This window comes from Notolepis coatsorum (assembly GCF_963971535.1).
Source record: "Notolepis coatsorum genome assembly, chromosome: 6".
NCBI classification, from domain to species: domain Eukaryota; kingdom Metazoa; phylum Chordata; class Actinopteri; order Aulopiformes; family Paralepididae; genus Notolepis; species Notolepis coatsorum.
Window position 1 is genome coordinate 179142370 of NC_140170.1, and position 17506 is coordinate 179159875.

Genomic DNA, 17506 nt, shown 5'->3' on the forward strand with positions numbered 1-17506 from the left:
TCAATTCCGCGATTCCGTCCGCGATTCCGTGATCGCGGATTCCATATGGCTCTAGTGTAACGGTACACAAAATCCACGGTTCGGTACGTACCTCGGTGTTGAAGTCACGGTTCGGTATTATTTTCGGTACAGTGCTTTTCATTTATCAATTTATTTAACTGTATTAAACAATATAAAAAGATTATATAGCAGATGCCTTGGAGGATAAGTCGTGGACAACTAGCGTGTGCTTGTTTATACATAGCCCCTTTCATGACTTTGATGCTTGAATACAGGGGCAGCCAGGGCTTGCATCACAGTCACGAAAGGAGCTAGTTTATACAGAGCTGGTGGTATGACTTGCTGGCTAAAATACGGACGAGAGGGAACTAGGTAGCGGGTAGGGCTGCACGATTTTGGGAAATAATCGAATTGCGATTATTCTGACAGATATTGCGATTGCGATTTGCGATGCGATTATAACATATTTTAAAAAAAAAATTACAAGAAGAATGTTGCTGCTTTCTGTAGTCGGGTCCCAACTGCAAAATTACTGTATTACCCTGTATTATACACTTTTACTATCATGTAGACTATTCTGCTTTGTGTTTACATGTGATGTATTGTATACATGCACATTTATTATGTTCTTGTGTGATGTATTGCACATTTTATTGCTGTGTGATGTATTGCAAATGTTATTGCTGTCATCTTGGCCAGGTCTACCTTGCAAAGGAGATCTTGTATCTCAATGGGACTTCCTGGTTAAATAAGTTTTTTTTTTTTTTTTTTTTTTAATAATTGCAGGCTTGGCGATTTGATAATTGCATCATTCCAAATCGCGATTTCGATTAAAAAACGATTAATCGTGCAGCCCTAGTAGCGGGGCTATATTACTTTTAACATGTGCTTAAACCCAGTGTTCTCGACAACGGAGTATGGTCGCAGATCTGCTGCTATAAAAACGCCTATGGCGTTTGTTATTGCTTTGGCCCGGTCTGAATTAATAGCGAGATGCTGCTTGAATGCCACGGGGAGCTGGGTTTGCACTAGGATCTGTTTCTTCCGTGTACCAGTGATATTCACATTCGGGTGATGCCGTTTCAAATGCGTGATAAAGTTTGCAATAAAGTTGAACAATGACATGGCTCTGGCTTGTCAGTTAGTATTGACTCGCCATACTAAAGGCTAATAGCTGCGTGTTGCATGGGATGAACAAACAACATCCGGTTAGTTGTGCACGTTATATTAGGGCCGGGGGGATTTAAGTTCAGCAAAAAAAGGTTCCGTACCGTTGCAATCGTTCGGTGCACAGCACGTACTGTACCGGAGGACCACATTGAGGCGGTACAGTACGTATTCGCGTACCGTTACACCCCTAAATGACTGAAGCCGCGTTTGATTACGTCATCACAACAACACGTTAGGTAAGGTTACAAACGTGAATGAATGAACACTTTATTTAACAGATTGCAGAATGGGTACAATACAGTATGGCTCAATACACACAATTATTAAGGGGATGCAGACCAGAGAAAGACGTTTGTCTTGTTTACATCAGGGTCCCCCACGTAACCCTGTTCTTTGACATTCTGTGATATTTTTTCGGTGCTAAAACCATTTTCGGCCGAAAGTGCCTTTTTAACCATTTTCGGCCGATAATTTTCGGTGGCAGAATATTCGGTGCATTCCTATATAATACATGATGAAAACAGAGCGAAATATTCATATAATTAGGGATGGGAATAGAGAATCGGATTCTATTGGGAACCGGTTCCTAATTGTCCGATTCCTGGAATCGCATGCCTCTGTGACTATCGATTCCTCTTATCGATGCCATGTTTTTCCGACAGTTGCGCATTTAAAAACAATAACGTTAGCGCCACGCATGCAGCCATAGCAGACTATTTGATTCCTTGACTAAGAAAACCTAAGGCATAACAAAAAATATTGTTTGTTTCCGGTTGCCGACCGACCCTGCTGATTTAGGTGCGACCCAATATATTTTATGAGTTTAAAAAAATATATATATATATATAAAACAGATTTTTTTTTCTTTTTTTTTTTAAAATAAAGTTTCATAGAAATCTTAGTCAAACCTTTAGTATTATGGATATTAAACATGCTGGCAGAGTACATGCATCCATGTTGTTGTGAACATTTTAATTAAATAAATAAATTCCCTATCCATAATCGCCGTGGGAAAGAATAAAATAAAAAAAATTAAATAAATTCCCTACCAACCCATGCCTTAACTGACAACCAACAGGAAACAAACAATATTTTTTTTATACCTAAAGGGCTCGATATTGCGACCGTTTTGTGTGTGCTGTCCAGTGAAAACTGAAAGTGCTTTGCATCCTAGTCATTCATTTACATGGTAAAGTAACGTTAGCTAGCTAAATAGCCATGCTCATTGCAGAGAGAGACAGAGAGAGAACATTGAGAACAGGTCAGAGAGAGAGAACAGGTCAGGGAGAGAGAGAGGAGGCTGTGTTCACTTTGTCATCAGGGGGATGTTGAGACAGAATCTCACTTCCTACTACACTGTGAGAAATATAAGGATCCAAGAGGTTTTCTTTGATAAAATAAATAAAATTGATCCACAGTTTATCCATCTCCCTGATCATCAAAAGCTGTTATATATATGTGGGGAGAAAGGTCAGTGTACAGTATTAGCTGCAAAATATATAGAAGAGAACAAGCTCATTATCTGGGTGGCTACATCTGTAAAATGATTACCGATTGAATGATTATTTTGTAATTTAATATGTTTCTGTTGATTGTTTTACTGTTATTGCTAATATTATGGTATTCTTTATTGCTTAATATTAGGGGTGTAACGGTACGCGGATACGTACTGTACCGCCTCAATGTGGTCCTCCGGTACAGTACGCGCTGTGTACCGAACAATTGCAACGGTATGGAACCTTTTTTTGCGGAACTTAAATCCCCCCGGCCCTAATATAACTAGGGGTGCACCGATATGAAAATTGGCCACCGATACCGATAGTTCAACTAACACAATCGGCCGATACCGATACCGATACCGATAATTGTGGCAAAAAATAAGTATTTTTAATTTTTTTTTTATTTTTTTTAAATTTTTTTAATGAAACTACTGTATATTTGTATGTGTGTTTGTATTTGTAGGCATCTTTACTTACTTAAAAAAGGAAACATCAAGAAATATGTTTATGGTATCACTGATCCCTCTCCCAGTATCGTCTGGCGGCCTGCAGAGGGATACTATTTTCTCAACCAGAGCTTTCAACCAATGCAATGGAACCATTCTGGCGGCCTGCAGCGGGATACTATTCTCTCAACCAGAGCTTTCAACCAATGCAATGGAACCATTTTGATTGACAGTCGATTCGGCCAATTACGCCACACCGCTAGCACCCACCTCCTGCTTACCACCAAGCGTTTATTCATTTTTCTACTTCGGGGCATGCCGCCATTGATCTGCTTGCTCGAATGCGAGTCAAACTTAGAACCACAACAAGCTAATACGTTAGCTGCCCGGCAGTGCCCGCCGACCAGCGCGCTCCACAGGATGGCCAAACGAGACACAATGATTTTACTGCAACAAATTTTATAATAAAACAAAGCCTTTCAATACATTTGTCTGGTTGAAAACTTTATTAACAGATTGCAGAATGTGTAGTTGGGTACGGAATGAGCAACGGAATGTAACCGAGCTATGCACGGCTTGCTTGCTATCTTCGGGTAAATACTATGCTGATGTAATTGAACGTGTAACTAACTATAATAACGTTAATGCCACAAAACGAATGTTTGTGTCATTTTAACAGCAGATACTTTCTTAAATGCCATCCTCCCGACAGAGCGGTGTTGATGGGGAGCTCTGATGGATTCGCTTGGTTGTGTTATTAACATTGAACAGCTAACCGAAAGCTAGGGTTAACTAATGTTAAAGGTTTAGCCATAACGTTACGTTGGCTAAAGTTGGGGCTATTCTTAATCCAGTAATAATGGCTGCAGACCTGCAAGCAAAGTACAGCAAGTTGGCAAAGGAGTATTCCAACGTAAATCACATTTTCACCAGTAACGTTAGTCTTCTGCCTCCCGGCTATGAACGGACTCGGAGTAATGCCTTGCTGCTATGGGTAATAATAATATGCTGATGTTATTGTCCGTGTAACACTAACTATATAACGTTAATGCCACAAAACGAATGCCTTGTTAATCATAAATAGTAACTTTGATGCAGTAGCTTGTGTGTGTGTGGGGGGGACGGCGGGCGTTGTGCAGGTAGGTCGCGAGTGAATTATTTTTTTTTGCCTTTTGACGCTACACAAATGGATGGTTAGTTATCGGCGACTGCTATCGGCACATTTGAGCTTATCGGCCGATAGGCCGATAGCAGTCAACAAGGCACTTATCGGCCAATACCGATACCCGACCGATATATCGGTGCACCCCTAAATATAACGTGCACAACTAACCGGATGTTGTTTGTTCATCCCACGCAGCGCGCAGCTACACTGAACGAGAGCTGTAATTCAGCATAGCATATTAGCCTTAAGTATGGCGAGTCAATACTAACTGACCAGCCAGAGCTAGAAGATGCGCCTCCCACAACATTCAAGTCTCCCGTTTAGGATCATTTCGGATTCCCAGTTAACCACAGTAATGGACAAAGACAGGTGGATCACACTAAAGCTACGTGCCGGCTAGCCCCTTTCGTGACTGTGATGCACACTTGTGATGCAAGCCTTGCATCAGTCACGAAAGGGGCTACGTTGCCGGCATTGTTCAACTTTATTGCGAACTTTATCACGCATTTGAAACGGCATCACCCTAATGTGAATATCACTGGTACACCGAAGAAGCAAACCCAGCTCACTGTGGCATTCAAGCAGCATCTCGCTATTAATTCAGACCGGGCCAAAGCAATAACAAACGCCATGTGTTTTTATAGCAGCAGATCTGCGACCATACTCCGCTGTCGAGAACACAGGGTTTAAGCACATGTTAAAAGTAATAGAGCCCCGCTACCTAGTTCCCTCTCGTCCGTATTTCAGCCAGCAAGTCATACCAGCTCTGTATAAACTAGCCCCTTTCGTGACTGTAGCAAGCCCTGCCCCTGTATTCAAGCAGGGCTTGCTCATGAAAAGGGCTCTGTATAAACAAGCACACGCTAAAGTTGTCCAAGGCATCTGCTATATAATAATCTTCAGATTTACATTAAGTGGTATTAGTAGGTTACAGCAGTAAGCATTAGTTCTCAGTAAATTATGGCCAATTCGTGTTATATTGTTTAATACAGTTAAATAAATAAATAGATAAATTAAGCATTATTTTTTTACTGTACCGAAAATAATACCGAACCGTGACTTCAAAACCGAGGTACGTACCGAACCGTCAGAGAGAGAGAGAGAGAGAGAGAGAGAACAGGTCTCCTGTCTCCACTTTATTTATTAAATGTATTATGGAACATAATGTTAGACTAGAATATCACCAGTTACTAGCCACGGGTCATCAATACTGAATGACTCGCTGATAAGGCATAACAAAAAATAGTTTGTTTCCTGTTGGTTGTCAGTTAAAGAATTTATTTTATTTTATTTTTTATTTTATTCTTTCCCACGGATAGGGAATTTCTTTATTTAATTAAAATGTTCACAACAACATGGATGCATGTACTCTGCCAGCATGTTTAATATCCATAATACTAAAGGTTTGACTAAGATTTCTATGAAACTTTTTTATTATTATTTTTAAAAACTCATAAAATATATTGGATCGCACCCAGGGAACAAAATAAGCACCCGCCAAGCGCCAATGGCGTGTAGATGTAAGGTTTGGCGAGTAAAAATGAGAGGTCTGCCCACCACCTGGCGTGTAGTTCATATCGATACTCTTATTTTTAAAATCCTGTGCGGGTCTCATTTCCGCCCCAAGCGCAGCTCCAGTCATAATATCTATGGCTCCGGCAGCTAGCAACGTTCGGTTCATACGATACTCTTATTTTGAAAAACCCTGTAGCAACTCCGCGAGTCATATCCGCCCAGTCCATGCTTCTGAAAGCAGAGCAGCGCTACACAGCAGTGCGCCTACACGACCCAAAATAAGTCTGTGGTGTTTTTTTTCTTCTCACAACGGGTCAAATGCATCTACATGCTTTGCACCGTCGCCATTCCTTTATGCCCACATCGCCCGAAATGAACGTTTATGTACCATTACAATCACTACAACGTTAGCGTAAGCTAACCCTGATCAGAGGCAGAGGCGCAGAGCCATAGAGAACAGCAGACAGTGTGGACTGGGGAAAGGGAAATGGGGGGGCACTCTCCCCTTCCCTGTGTGTGTGCGTGCGTGCGTTTGGAAAGACGATGCAGTCACTAGTCAAGACTCAGGACAGGAGTATATTATAGTAAACTGAGGATTACTGAGGATGGACAGATAATGTTAATATTCAAATATAAAAAAGTTTCGAGAGGAGTGGAAGTTTGAAGACAGACTAGACTACAATGGTGGTGAGTTGAAACAGTGTGTGTGTGTGTGTCCCGACCCCACTTCTATGTTTCAATAAATTATTTGCATTTAAAACTATTAACGCTGACTCATTCCTTCAGTCCGCTCAAAATTATGCTAATATTCCTTATGTTGTTTATGATATTAATTGAAAATAGCATAATGAGAGTATTATATAGTAATAATAACACATGGCGATATACTAAAAAGCAATTTATAATTTTTGGCTGGTAAAAAATCTGCCTGGCTGGTAGTTTTTAAAATCTACCAGCCAAATGGCTGGTAAGTCAAAAAGTTAAGTTTGTTCCCTGGTCGCACCTAAATCGGCAGGGTCGGTCGGCAACCGGAAACAAACCATAATTTTTTTAGGCCTAACAAACTATCATTACACCTAAGGCCTGCCGCGATAATCAATAAATCAATTTATCGCGCGACAATTAAAAATGAATGCAATGATTTTGACGGCTGCGATTAATTGCTATTTGCGCGTTTGTTTTAATGAGATGGAACCAGAACCTCTTCAGTCTCCGTGTGGGGAGGCGGGGCCGCTGGCATTACTACAGAGGTTGGCTGTGATGTTGCAGGCACAAGAGCAAAGCTCGCGTCACATCACAGTAGGACTGTCTTAAATACTTCGAAGCTTCGTTCGATGGCACAAGCTTCGAACATTAAAAAAAAAATCGAAGTTTAAAAAAAAAAGAAAATATATATATATTTATATATATATATATATATATATTAATTCTTTTTCAAATTTTTTTCTTCTTCAAATTTTTATTTTAATTTTTACTTCGGTGTGTGTGTGTGTGTGCATGGGGCCATTGGGTGGGGCCGGGGGACAAATACACTGGAGGAAAGTAACCCAGCTCAGCACTGCCCAAATTATATCATCACTATTGCCTGTTTGAAGGATATAATCCTCAAACACATACACCACCTACACGCCTATTCTCAGTCCTTGCCCCACAATGGTGGAATGAATTACCCACCCCAGTTAGGACAGCCGAATCCCGTCCAATCTTTCGCCGTCGACTAAAGACGCACTTCTTCAACCATTATCTGAAAAAAAAAAATAAAAATCTAACCCTAACTAACCTTACTGTCATGCACTTGTCCTAATAAACTAACCTACACTGTAACACGCAACACTTTGATGAATATTGTTACTCAGCTGATAGAGTTGTATCCTTCCTGATGACCTGTCGTACAGAACTTGTAAGTCGCTTTGGATAAAAGCGTCAGCTAAATGACTAAATGTAAATGTGAATGTAAATGCCTTGTAGAATTCCACACATAAGAAAGAAAGATACTGGGATGAATAAACAAAATAGGAAATAAAATGTAGAAATGCATGCAATACATAAATAAATATGAATCTCCATATATGAAATAGAACATTTAGATAAGGTGCTACTGAGATGTTTTGGTGAGTTCTTTGTTTTTTTGTGGAAGTAGCCCTTCTTAAAAATGCATGAACATTCACTGATAATTGGTCTGTAGTAGAGTCTACAAGGTCTACATTGCCGGACCATGTAGAATCCGGACCTTGTAGACTGACATAATTCTGTGCATAGTTTAGTCTACACAGGCCATATTTCAAATAATCAAAATCTTACTTCATTCATCTTAAACATTCTTGATTTGGGGGATTGGTAGTTCCCATGAAATCTGAAGTTGTTCAAACGACAACAGCGATCCACCTTGAATTAAATCACACAGCCGTGTTGGCTGCGTCACAGTCACGAAAGGGGCTACTTAATTCATTAATCCAATCCACTTTATTTATAGAGCATTTAATTTATTAATTTAAATATTAAAAAAAAAGATTTGCCACAAAGATTTGCCACAAATATCGGTATTGGTATCAGCCGATTGTGTTAGTTGAACAATCGGTATCGGTATCAAATTTTCATATCGGTGCATCCCTAGTAAAGAGGCCTATGTTCATATCGGTGAGCACAATTTATAACACGAAAAGAGAGACGTGTAGCCCATTTATTTATTTAATATTTTATTTATTCATTTTATTTGTTGCCCTGCCTAAAATAATAGTCAAGCATAGGGCTAAAACCTTTTCATAAACAATAATATAATTTTTTGTTATATGGTTATAAGGCTGAGCCCGAACGTTCGTTCGTTACGCTGACATTCGGACTTTAATTAATGGGTTCGAACGTTCTGTGAAAAAAAAAAGGAGGCGAGCAGGGTTGAGGCGATGTGAAGAGGCGCGTCCCCCGCGGCGCTCGGCTCAACCAGTATGGTCTGCCGGGCTGCAGCGGGATACTATTGTCTCAACCAGAGCTCTCAACCAATGCAATAGAACAATTTTGATTGACAGGCGATTCTGCCAATTACGTCACACCGCTTGCACCCGCCTCTGCTGTTACCACCAATCGGCAAGCGTTTATTCGTTTTTTTACTTCCGGCAATGCCGCCATTGATCTGCTTGCGAGAAGCACAACAGACTTACCGTAGCTAATACGTTAGCTCCCCGCCGAGAACGTAGATGAGGATGACCAAACGAGGCATAATGATTTTACTGCAACGAATGTTATAATAAAACAAAGCCTTTCTATACATCAGCGTTTCCGTTAGCCGGTAATTACCGGTATTTGACCGCCAAAATCTGTTGAAGTCCGACATATTTAATCTCTCCGGTCTTAATGTCCGGTGAAAATAATTCCCTGAGTCTAGAGCTGCCGCGATTACCGCATTACCGCGGTATCGTTGTTACATCACGGCCACCGCAGAGTAGGCTGAATACCGCGTCACCGCTGTTTTTTATAATAATAATAATAATTTACCCTCCTCTCGTTGGGCTTGCGGCTCTGCAGATATACCCTACTCGTCTATCGAGGTTCCAAGCGACCCTATTGGGTACCAGAAAAGTCACGTGAAACATTGCAGACCACTGATTGGTCAGAAGAGAGACGCGTCACACGTTTTTACTTCCTGAATGTCAGCACATCACAACACGGCTAATAACGTTAGCTTTAACTCTCCGCCGGAGTGGACTATCATCGCTCTTCAGGAGTACTAAACGAGACATAATGATTTTACTGTCTGCAACGAATGTTATAATAAAAGCCCTTCGTTCTATACACTTGTCTGATTGAAAACTTTATTAACAGACCGCAGAATGGGACAACTCAGCACGCTCTGAGCAAAGAAAGGAACTGAGATATGAATAGAGTATTGCTTGCTATGGTCCGGTAAATACGCTGATGTTATTGAACGCATAACTATATAATGTCAATGCCACAAAACGAATGCCTTTATTATAAAGTAGTAACTTTATAGTAATAATAATAAGAAAGGGTCGGGGGGGTGCCCGCGACACCGAGTGAACTGCGCATCCGTGTTTCACTTTCAATAACTAATGCGTGCTTGCCGAATCCCAAACAATATTCATGCTGCAAAGCCATCCTCTAAAGATAGACATTTAGACTAGAGGCAGGCTATATGCTATAAAGAGTAGACTACTACTAAAAAAAAAATGCATTCAAACTTTTTTTTAAATTTTTTGTGTGCGTGCGGTAAAAACCGCGGCGGTAGGAAATATTTTGCAAATTTGTGCGATAAGGAAATAATCAATACCGCGGCAGCTCTACCTGAGTCTAAGCACAATTTGATTATTTGAATTGTATTAAAATAGGCTAAAATTAAATAGCCTATGCGATGAACGAAACAATCATTACATTTGTTTCATCGTTGCTTCTAATAATGACAACGACGTTGTCAGCGAGAGCTTAGTGCTGAGTGTGCGAACTTTTGTGAAGCTGCATAGCCGGAGCAGCAGCAGCACAATGCAGTACTCCAGCAGTACTCCAATTCAGCCATTTTCAATTCAATGTTGGGTGGGGGGCGCTGCTGTGCGGTCCCCAGAAAAGAGCCAATAACAGCTGAATCTGCTGCTCTGCATCGACATACTCTCGCAAATAAGTCATTGGGAGGTGGAGAGAGAGAGAGTCGTCACGCAAACCCACGATAATGTTGCCGTCTCTCTCTGTCAAATTTCTCAGTTCTTCGCTTGATATAATTAATACAAATGTCCAATATAACGGAATTCGTTAGCTCATAAAAATGTGATTATAACAGACCGTTGTTTATTAATGTCGGGCGACTGCCCACAGACACCTATTTGATTTAAAGTCGGCAGCAGCACGAGTCTCGGGACTTATTTTATTTGGAATATAATGACTTTATACGCAAAAGTAGCCTAGTTTTAAGTAAAAATATTATAAATATACATGCCTTGATGATGTCATTCTTTTGTTTTGTTGTCATTCTTTTGCCTATCAATTGTTTTTAAGCTCAATAAACTCTGACCGGAATTTCTCTCATTTGACCGGTAGATTGAAATCTACCGGACACTAGAGCTGCCGCGGTATCGCTGTTACATCATGCCCACCGCAGCGTTGGGCTGAATACCGGCATCACCGCTGTTTTTTATTATATTATTATTATTATTACGCTCTCGTTGGTCTTGCGGCTCTGCAGATATACCCTACTTCTCTGTCGAGATTCCAAGCGACCCTATTGGGTACCAGAAAAGTCACATGAAACACTGCAGACCACTGATTGGTCAGAAGAGATACGCGTCACATGCTGAAGCATCTTGCAGTGCTTTTACTTCCTGAATCTCAGCCATGAGCCATTGATCAGAGCTCAGTCACAACACGGCTAATAGTACGTTAGCTCCCACCGGAGACCGGAGTGGATTACCGACGCCGTCGCTCCTCAGGGAACGAGGCATAATGATTTTACTGCAACGAAATGTTATAATAAAAGCCCTTCGTTCTATACACTTGTCTGATTGAAAACTTTATTAACAGACCGCAGAATGGGTACAACTCGGCACGCTCTGAGCAAAGAAAGGAACTTAGATATTAATTGAGTAACGCTTGCCTTGCTATGGTCCGGTAAATACGAACGTGTAACTATACTAACGTTAATGCCACAAATCGAATGCCTTTGTAATCATAAGTAGTAACGTTATAATAAGAAGAAGAAAGGGTCGGGGGGGGTAACCGGCGGGCGCGCCGCTACCACCCCTGCTCGCGACACCGAGGGGAGACTTCGAATCCGTGTTTCACTTTTAATAACGAATGCGTGCATGCCGAATCCCAAACAATATTCATGCTGCAAAGTCATCCTCTAAAGATAGACATTTAGACTAGAGGCAGGCTATATGCTATAAAGAGTAGACTACAAAAAAAATGCATTCAAACTTTTTTTTTGTGTGTGTGTGTGTGCGGTAATAACCGCGGCGGTAGGAAATATTTTGCAAATGTGTGCGGTAAGGAAAACATCAATACCGCTGCAGCTCTACCGGACACTGAGGCCGGCAACAATTTTTTCTAACGGAAACCCTGCTATACATGTGTCTGATTGAAAACTTTATTAACAGACTGCAGAATGGGTACAACTCAGGGCTGAGCAACGGAAGGACAAGTAATGCCAGCTACTTGCCATGTTCGGGTAAATAATATGCTGATGTTATTGAACGTGTAACACTAACTATATAACGTTAATGCCACAAAACGAATGCCTTTGTTTATCTAGCCCCTTACGTGACTGCGGTGTGCAAGGGCTATTGTTTATCATAAGTAGTAACTTTGATGCAGTAGCTTGTTTATTTTCTTCTGAGTGCTTTGTTTAATTACATGAACAGCCACCACTGTAAACAACATGTTTTTCACCAATAGACTATGCAATGCCGCCCTCCGTAGGATCTATAATAATACAATAAAAAAATTTAAATTTAAAAAATTTAAAAAAATGTAATTAAATTTTTTTTTATTAAATTTAAAAGAAACGAACGTTCGATAAACCCTGGCGAACGTTCGAACCCTAAAAACAGGGTTCGGGGACAGCCTTATATGGTTATAATAAAAGCTTTTCTATACATTTGTCTGATTGATTGAAAACTTTATTAACAGATTGCAGAATGGGTACAATACAGTACAGCTCAGTGGACTGGAGGATGAAGACCAGAAAAAGACTTTCGGCTTTTTTACATAAGGGTCCTCCATTTTAAATTCATCAAAACATTTAGAGACATACAGTAGTTTCACAAAAAAATTATAATATATATATATATATAACAATTATAATATATATATTTTTTGCCACAAATATCGGTATCGGCCGATTGTGTTAGTTGAACAATCGGTATCGGTGGCAAATTTTCATATGGGTGCATCCCTATGGAAAACAGAAAATGTAGAGTAGAGTCGAGTAGGTACCATGCAGTGGAAGAGGGGCTGAGAGTCCATTTTATTGTTTTCGGTTGTTTTATTTATTTAGGATATTTAAAATGTCTTCCAATGTTAAATAAAGGTGTATTGCACTTTGAAACGGTGTCCTTGCATTATTATGCTATTATCATTATATTAGTGGAAAGAAATAATAGAACCTTTGGGAAATACATTTATCAAAAAAAAAAAGTCTCTAACCGGCCGCAATAATATCGCTTATCGCAATAATTTTCGGTGACAATTAATTGCCCAGCAAAATGTGTTATCGTGACAGGCCTACACCTGGGTAAAACAGAGTCCATTCTCTTCGGATCAAATAACAAACTCAGCAAGACCGACGGCTTCTCAGTTACAGTGGGTGACAATATTGTCACAGGGAAAGATGAAATTACATACCTAGGTTTCATCCTAGAGGAAAATCTTTCCTGTGACAAAATGGCATCCAAGGTAATAAAAAAAAGTCAACCAACTAACTAGATTCTTGTACCGGATCTCCTCTCTGGTAAACAAGAACACCCTGAAGACTCTGGCAGGAGCACTCATTCATGGGTACTACGACTATGCTTGCACCTCATGGTACCAAAGCACCTCAAAGGCGCTAAAAACAAGATTACAAACATCACAAAACAAACTTGTCAGACTTCTACTTGACCTTACCCCTAGAACCCACCTCACCCCTGCCCACTTTGACAACCTAGGATGGCTTAGAGTAGACGACAGAGTACAGCAACTTGCAATGGGCCTGGTCTACAAGATACACTATACGACTAAGGTACCCATGTACATGTCAAAATACTTCCCAAAGGTCAGTGAATACCACAACACCAGAGGAAGCTCAACAAATCATGTTAAACCCAGATTCGGCTCAAACAAGGGACTAAACACGTTTCGCAATTATGCCACATCAATGTGGAACGCCCTACCCAAAGCTGTAAAGGAATGTGAATCCCTACCCACATTCAAAACCGCTCTTAAAGAGCACCTATGGGAGGCTGCAATTCGAAACTGGCCACTGTAAATGTCCAAACCCCCCCACCCCCACCTAATAGACAGTCTCCTCCCCACCGCATGTATATATTCTCTCCCCGCCGTATGTATATTTCTCTCCCACCCACCCACCTAGGGCTGGGCGATATAACGATAACGATAAATATCGCGATATATTTTAATAATCGATATCGAAATAAATAAAAAATCGAAAAATCGTTTTTTTTTTTTTTTTATACCTGCAACAGGGCAGTTTTAAAACCAGAGACAGTGGACAGACTTGTCTTTCTTGCCTGCAACTTAAAGTAATGGCTTTGCTTGTCCAAATGACAATACTGACCTAATTCAGATTTCTTTTTCTCTTGTCCATTTATTTTGTTTGCTTTCTAATTTAAAATACATTTTGAAACCGTCTGTACACAGTAGGCTATGTGTGCTATCAGAACTAGACTCCAGTCACGAGTCACAGTGCACATGTGCGGTGGTTTGTCCACTAAAAAAGCGCCAAAAGATCGAAAATAAACTAGCAGAGCCAGAACTGTTCAACTCCTCTGGAGCCACAGCCAGCAGAGAAGCCGGTTTACTTTAGCTTTTAAACCAGCTGCAGCCTGAGAACTGGAGTGTGAGGGGATGTAACACTAAAGATGGCGGCAATGACAAAGAATTGCTGCAAAATAAACATACATCTGTTGTTAAAAAAAAAAAAAAAAAAAAAAAAAAAATGTATACTTATAACAATTCGATAATTATCGATATCGAGAAATAAAATAAAATTATCGTATCGTTATCGCGATATGATTTTTTTCCATATCGCCCAGCCCTACACCCACATTAATTACAGCCCGATCAGAGCTTGCTATGATACTCAATAGGGGTGGGACAATACATCGATCCAGATCGATATATCGATCTATTATCAATAATCAAATAGGATCGACGCAACGTAAAAAGATCGATTCATATTGCGATACTCTTATTTTGAAAATCCCCGCGAGTCATATCCGCCGGCGCCCAGTATTGTGAAACTCCGTGTACACATTACAGCAGTGTTTGCGTCTGCTGTAAAGCACTACAGAGCGTCTATTTTGCGAGCAGATATAAGTCTGTGCAGTTTTTTCCCCGCAACGGGTCAAATGCATATAACAGGCGTTGCATCGTCGCCATTCCTTTATGCCAACGTCGCGTTAAATATCTAAATGAACGTCGCGTTGGCTGCTTAAAAGCTAAGCAGCTAACCGTGAGAGAGAACAGGAGAGTGAAGAGGGGACTTGGAAGGAGGAGGGGTGGGGGCTGTGGGGGACTGTGTGTGTGTGTGTGTCTGTGTGTGTCTGTGTGTGTGTTAAAGCTCAATATATAAAAACAAAAGTGAACAGGAGGTCTATTTGTATTAAAAACAATAGATTGTTTTTCATTTAAATGTCTGGAAGAGCTCAAAAATAAATACATCAATTGATATTTCCGTAGCCTTTTTTTAGTTGATCTAAATGTGACTGATTGTGTTAAATGGGCACATAATATCGCCTCATATCGATAGCAGGCACCTGAATTGAATCGTATCGTATCGTATCGTGGCAGACTTTGTGATATCGGCAAATATCGTATCGTTGTCCAAAGAATCGATATCGTATCGTATCGTGATGAAACTGATGATTCCCACCCCTAATACTCAACCAGCGTATGTGGCTACTTAGACAAACAAGGTTATTGGTAATCAATAATAAACGACGTCCCCCCCCCCCCCCCCCTTTCATGCATACATGCTTTGGGATCGTCCGGATCATATGCAGTTTGAGTTATTTCTGTAGCATCTGTAAAACGGAAATGCCATTGGATATAACGTTAGCAGCTATTAGCTCTATAACTAGCCTTCCAGAAAATATACTAGCCCAAATTCCGCTATAAAGTTTATATTCACGGCACTATAAAATGAGAACCTATTGATGCATTTCCCTCCCCTTTAAGCCATTTTGAAGGGACGGTTTATGCACTCAATTCTTGACAATGAGAACGGACAGATAGCAATACTATAAAGTATAAACACGTTTGTTTACAAAAGCTGGTCCTCAACCATTATATTAGACGGGCCCCAGTGGCCGCGAAAGTGTTGTGTATTGAGCCATAATGTATTGTACACATTCTGCAATCTTTTTCATTCATTCATTCATGTGAAAACCAAAGTGCCACTAACTTAACATACCTCCACACAAACATAGATAAGTTCGTTACCAGTAGCCTACACATAACCGAAAGCACAATTTAGGTTTAGGTTAATTCATTGGTGGTTAGTATTGTTGCCTCACAGCAAGGTCATAGGTTTTAACCCCGACAGGAGGCCTTTCTGTGTAGAGTTTGGATGTTCTCCCTGTGCGCAAGTGGGTTTCCTCCAGGTACTCTGGGTTCCTCCCACACCATAGAAAGACATGCTGTAGGTACATACTCCCGTCACTGTCCTTGACCAAGGCACTGGCATTACAACTGAAATACGCTCTGTGACTAGATAGTTATGATGACGGGTTAAATGCAGAGGACATGTTTCAGGTATATGTAAAAATGTACTTGACAAAAGATATATTATTATTATTATTCATATAGGAGAGACGATTGTCCCATAACTGTCTCTAAGTTTATTGAAAACATTAGACCTTGATCACTCAGACAGTTTTAAAACACTGTGTTGTGATACCAGGGAACATGACCAACGTTACTTCTAGTTGGACATGTAACTTAGTATTTGGTGGTCGCTGTTCGCAGGCAGCCTTGTTTATGTGATCGATATGTGATATTTTCGGTGATTGGACTGAGATCACGGGACAGATTAACATGATTTATAAGTCATCATCTTCGCGGTCGTTTTTTTTCGCCACACAGAATTAACGCTCCGACATGGAAAAGGGAAATAATGCGTTTTTATCTTCCTCCCTCGGCAACAGAAATGAGCGCCAGACGGCCACGCATGCGCCTTGCGAGGCTCTCTGAAAACAAACACGGAGGAGGAGGAGAGGAGCGGAGCGGGGGACGGAGCTGCGCTGCACAACAAAGGCTACGGCTGAGCGCAGAACCCGGGCAGGGAGACGTGGAAAAACGGGTAAAATAGCAGCTTTAGACCGGACCAAACCGGCACCAACAGGCCTTAAAACACAGAGAAGGAGTATAGCTCCGTGTCCGTGCCGCCACGTTGAGTCGAGCGGCTCGCACGGCCAGGCGGATCCGTCTCCCATTCAAACCAACACAACAACCCTTTTTTTTTAGGCGGGCAGTTCGCTTCAGACAAGATGGCGGACACGCCCCTGCCACAGCCGCGCGGACCCCGCGCCTCAATATCGGCTGTTTATTCCGCGCTCGTGTCACCTGTGCACTAACCGTCCGGACGGCCGGACGCGTGGAACCCTCCGACACTTGTCCGTGTGTCCGGTTCTGCTCCGCGAACCCGCCTTCCCTTACCTTCAGTGTAATTGTTGTGAATAGTTGTGGGCTTTGCCTCGTCCAGTCGGGTCCTGCCTCTCCCTCTCCCTCCCCGCCTGCTCAGACATCTTGTACAGGGCACTCGGGCTGGACTAGTGCGCGTGCGCCGGTTTAGCCCCCGGTTGCAGGCGGGATGTGTCACGGCGGAGCCGCCATATGCAGTGTGGCATTTTGTTTAGGCAGAGTGCGTCTCAATAGCAATTTAAGCGTCCACGCTGTGATAAAGATGAGATTCTATTAGATTAAAATGTATTATCATCATACAGCACAAGTAGAGTACAACGAAAATAAATGTGGCATCCTGAACCAGAGTGCAA

General features: G+C 41.2%; 1 protein-coding gene across 1 annotated transcript in view; it reads right to left on the minus strand.

Moving 5' to 3' along the window:
* The window catches only part of pcif1 (phosphorylated CTD interacting factor 1), a 64660-nt gene extending 47400 nt beyond the window's left edge, over window positions 1-17260 (minus strand). The window contains exon 1 of the mRNA XM_084317706.1: window positions 17169-17260. The gene's annotated coding sequence lies outside the window, so the exon portion shown is untranslated. The remainder of the gene's footprint in view (window positions 1-17168) is intronic.
* Window positions 17261-17506: the final 246 nt, after the last annotated feature.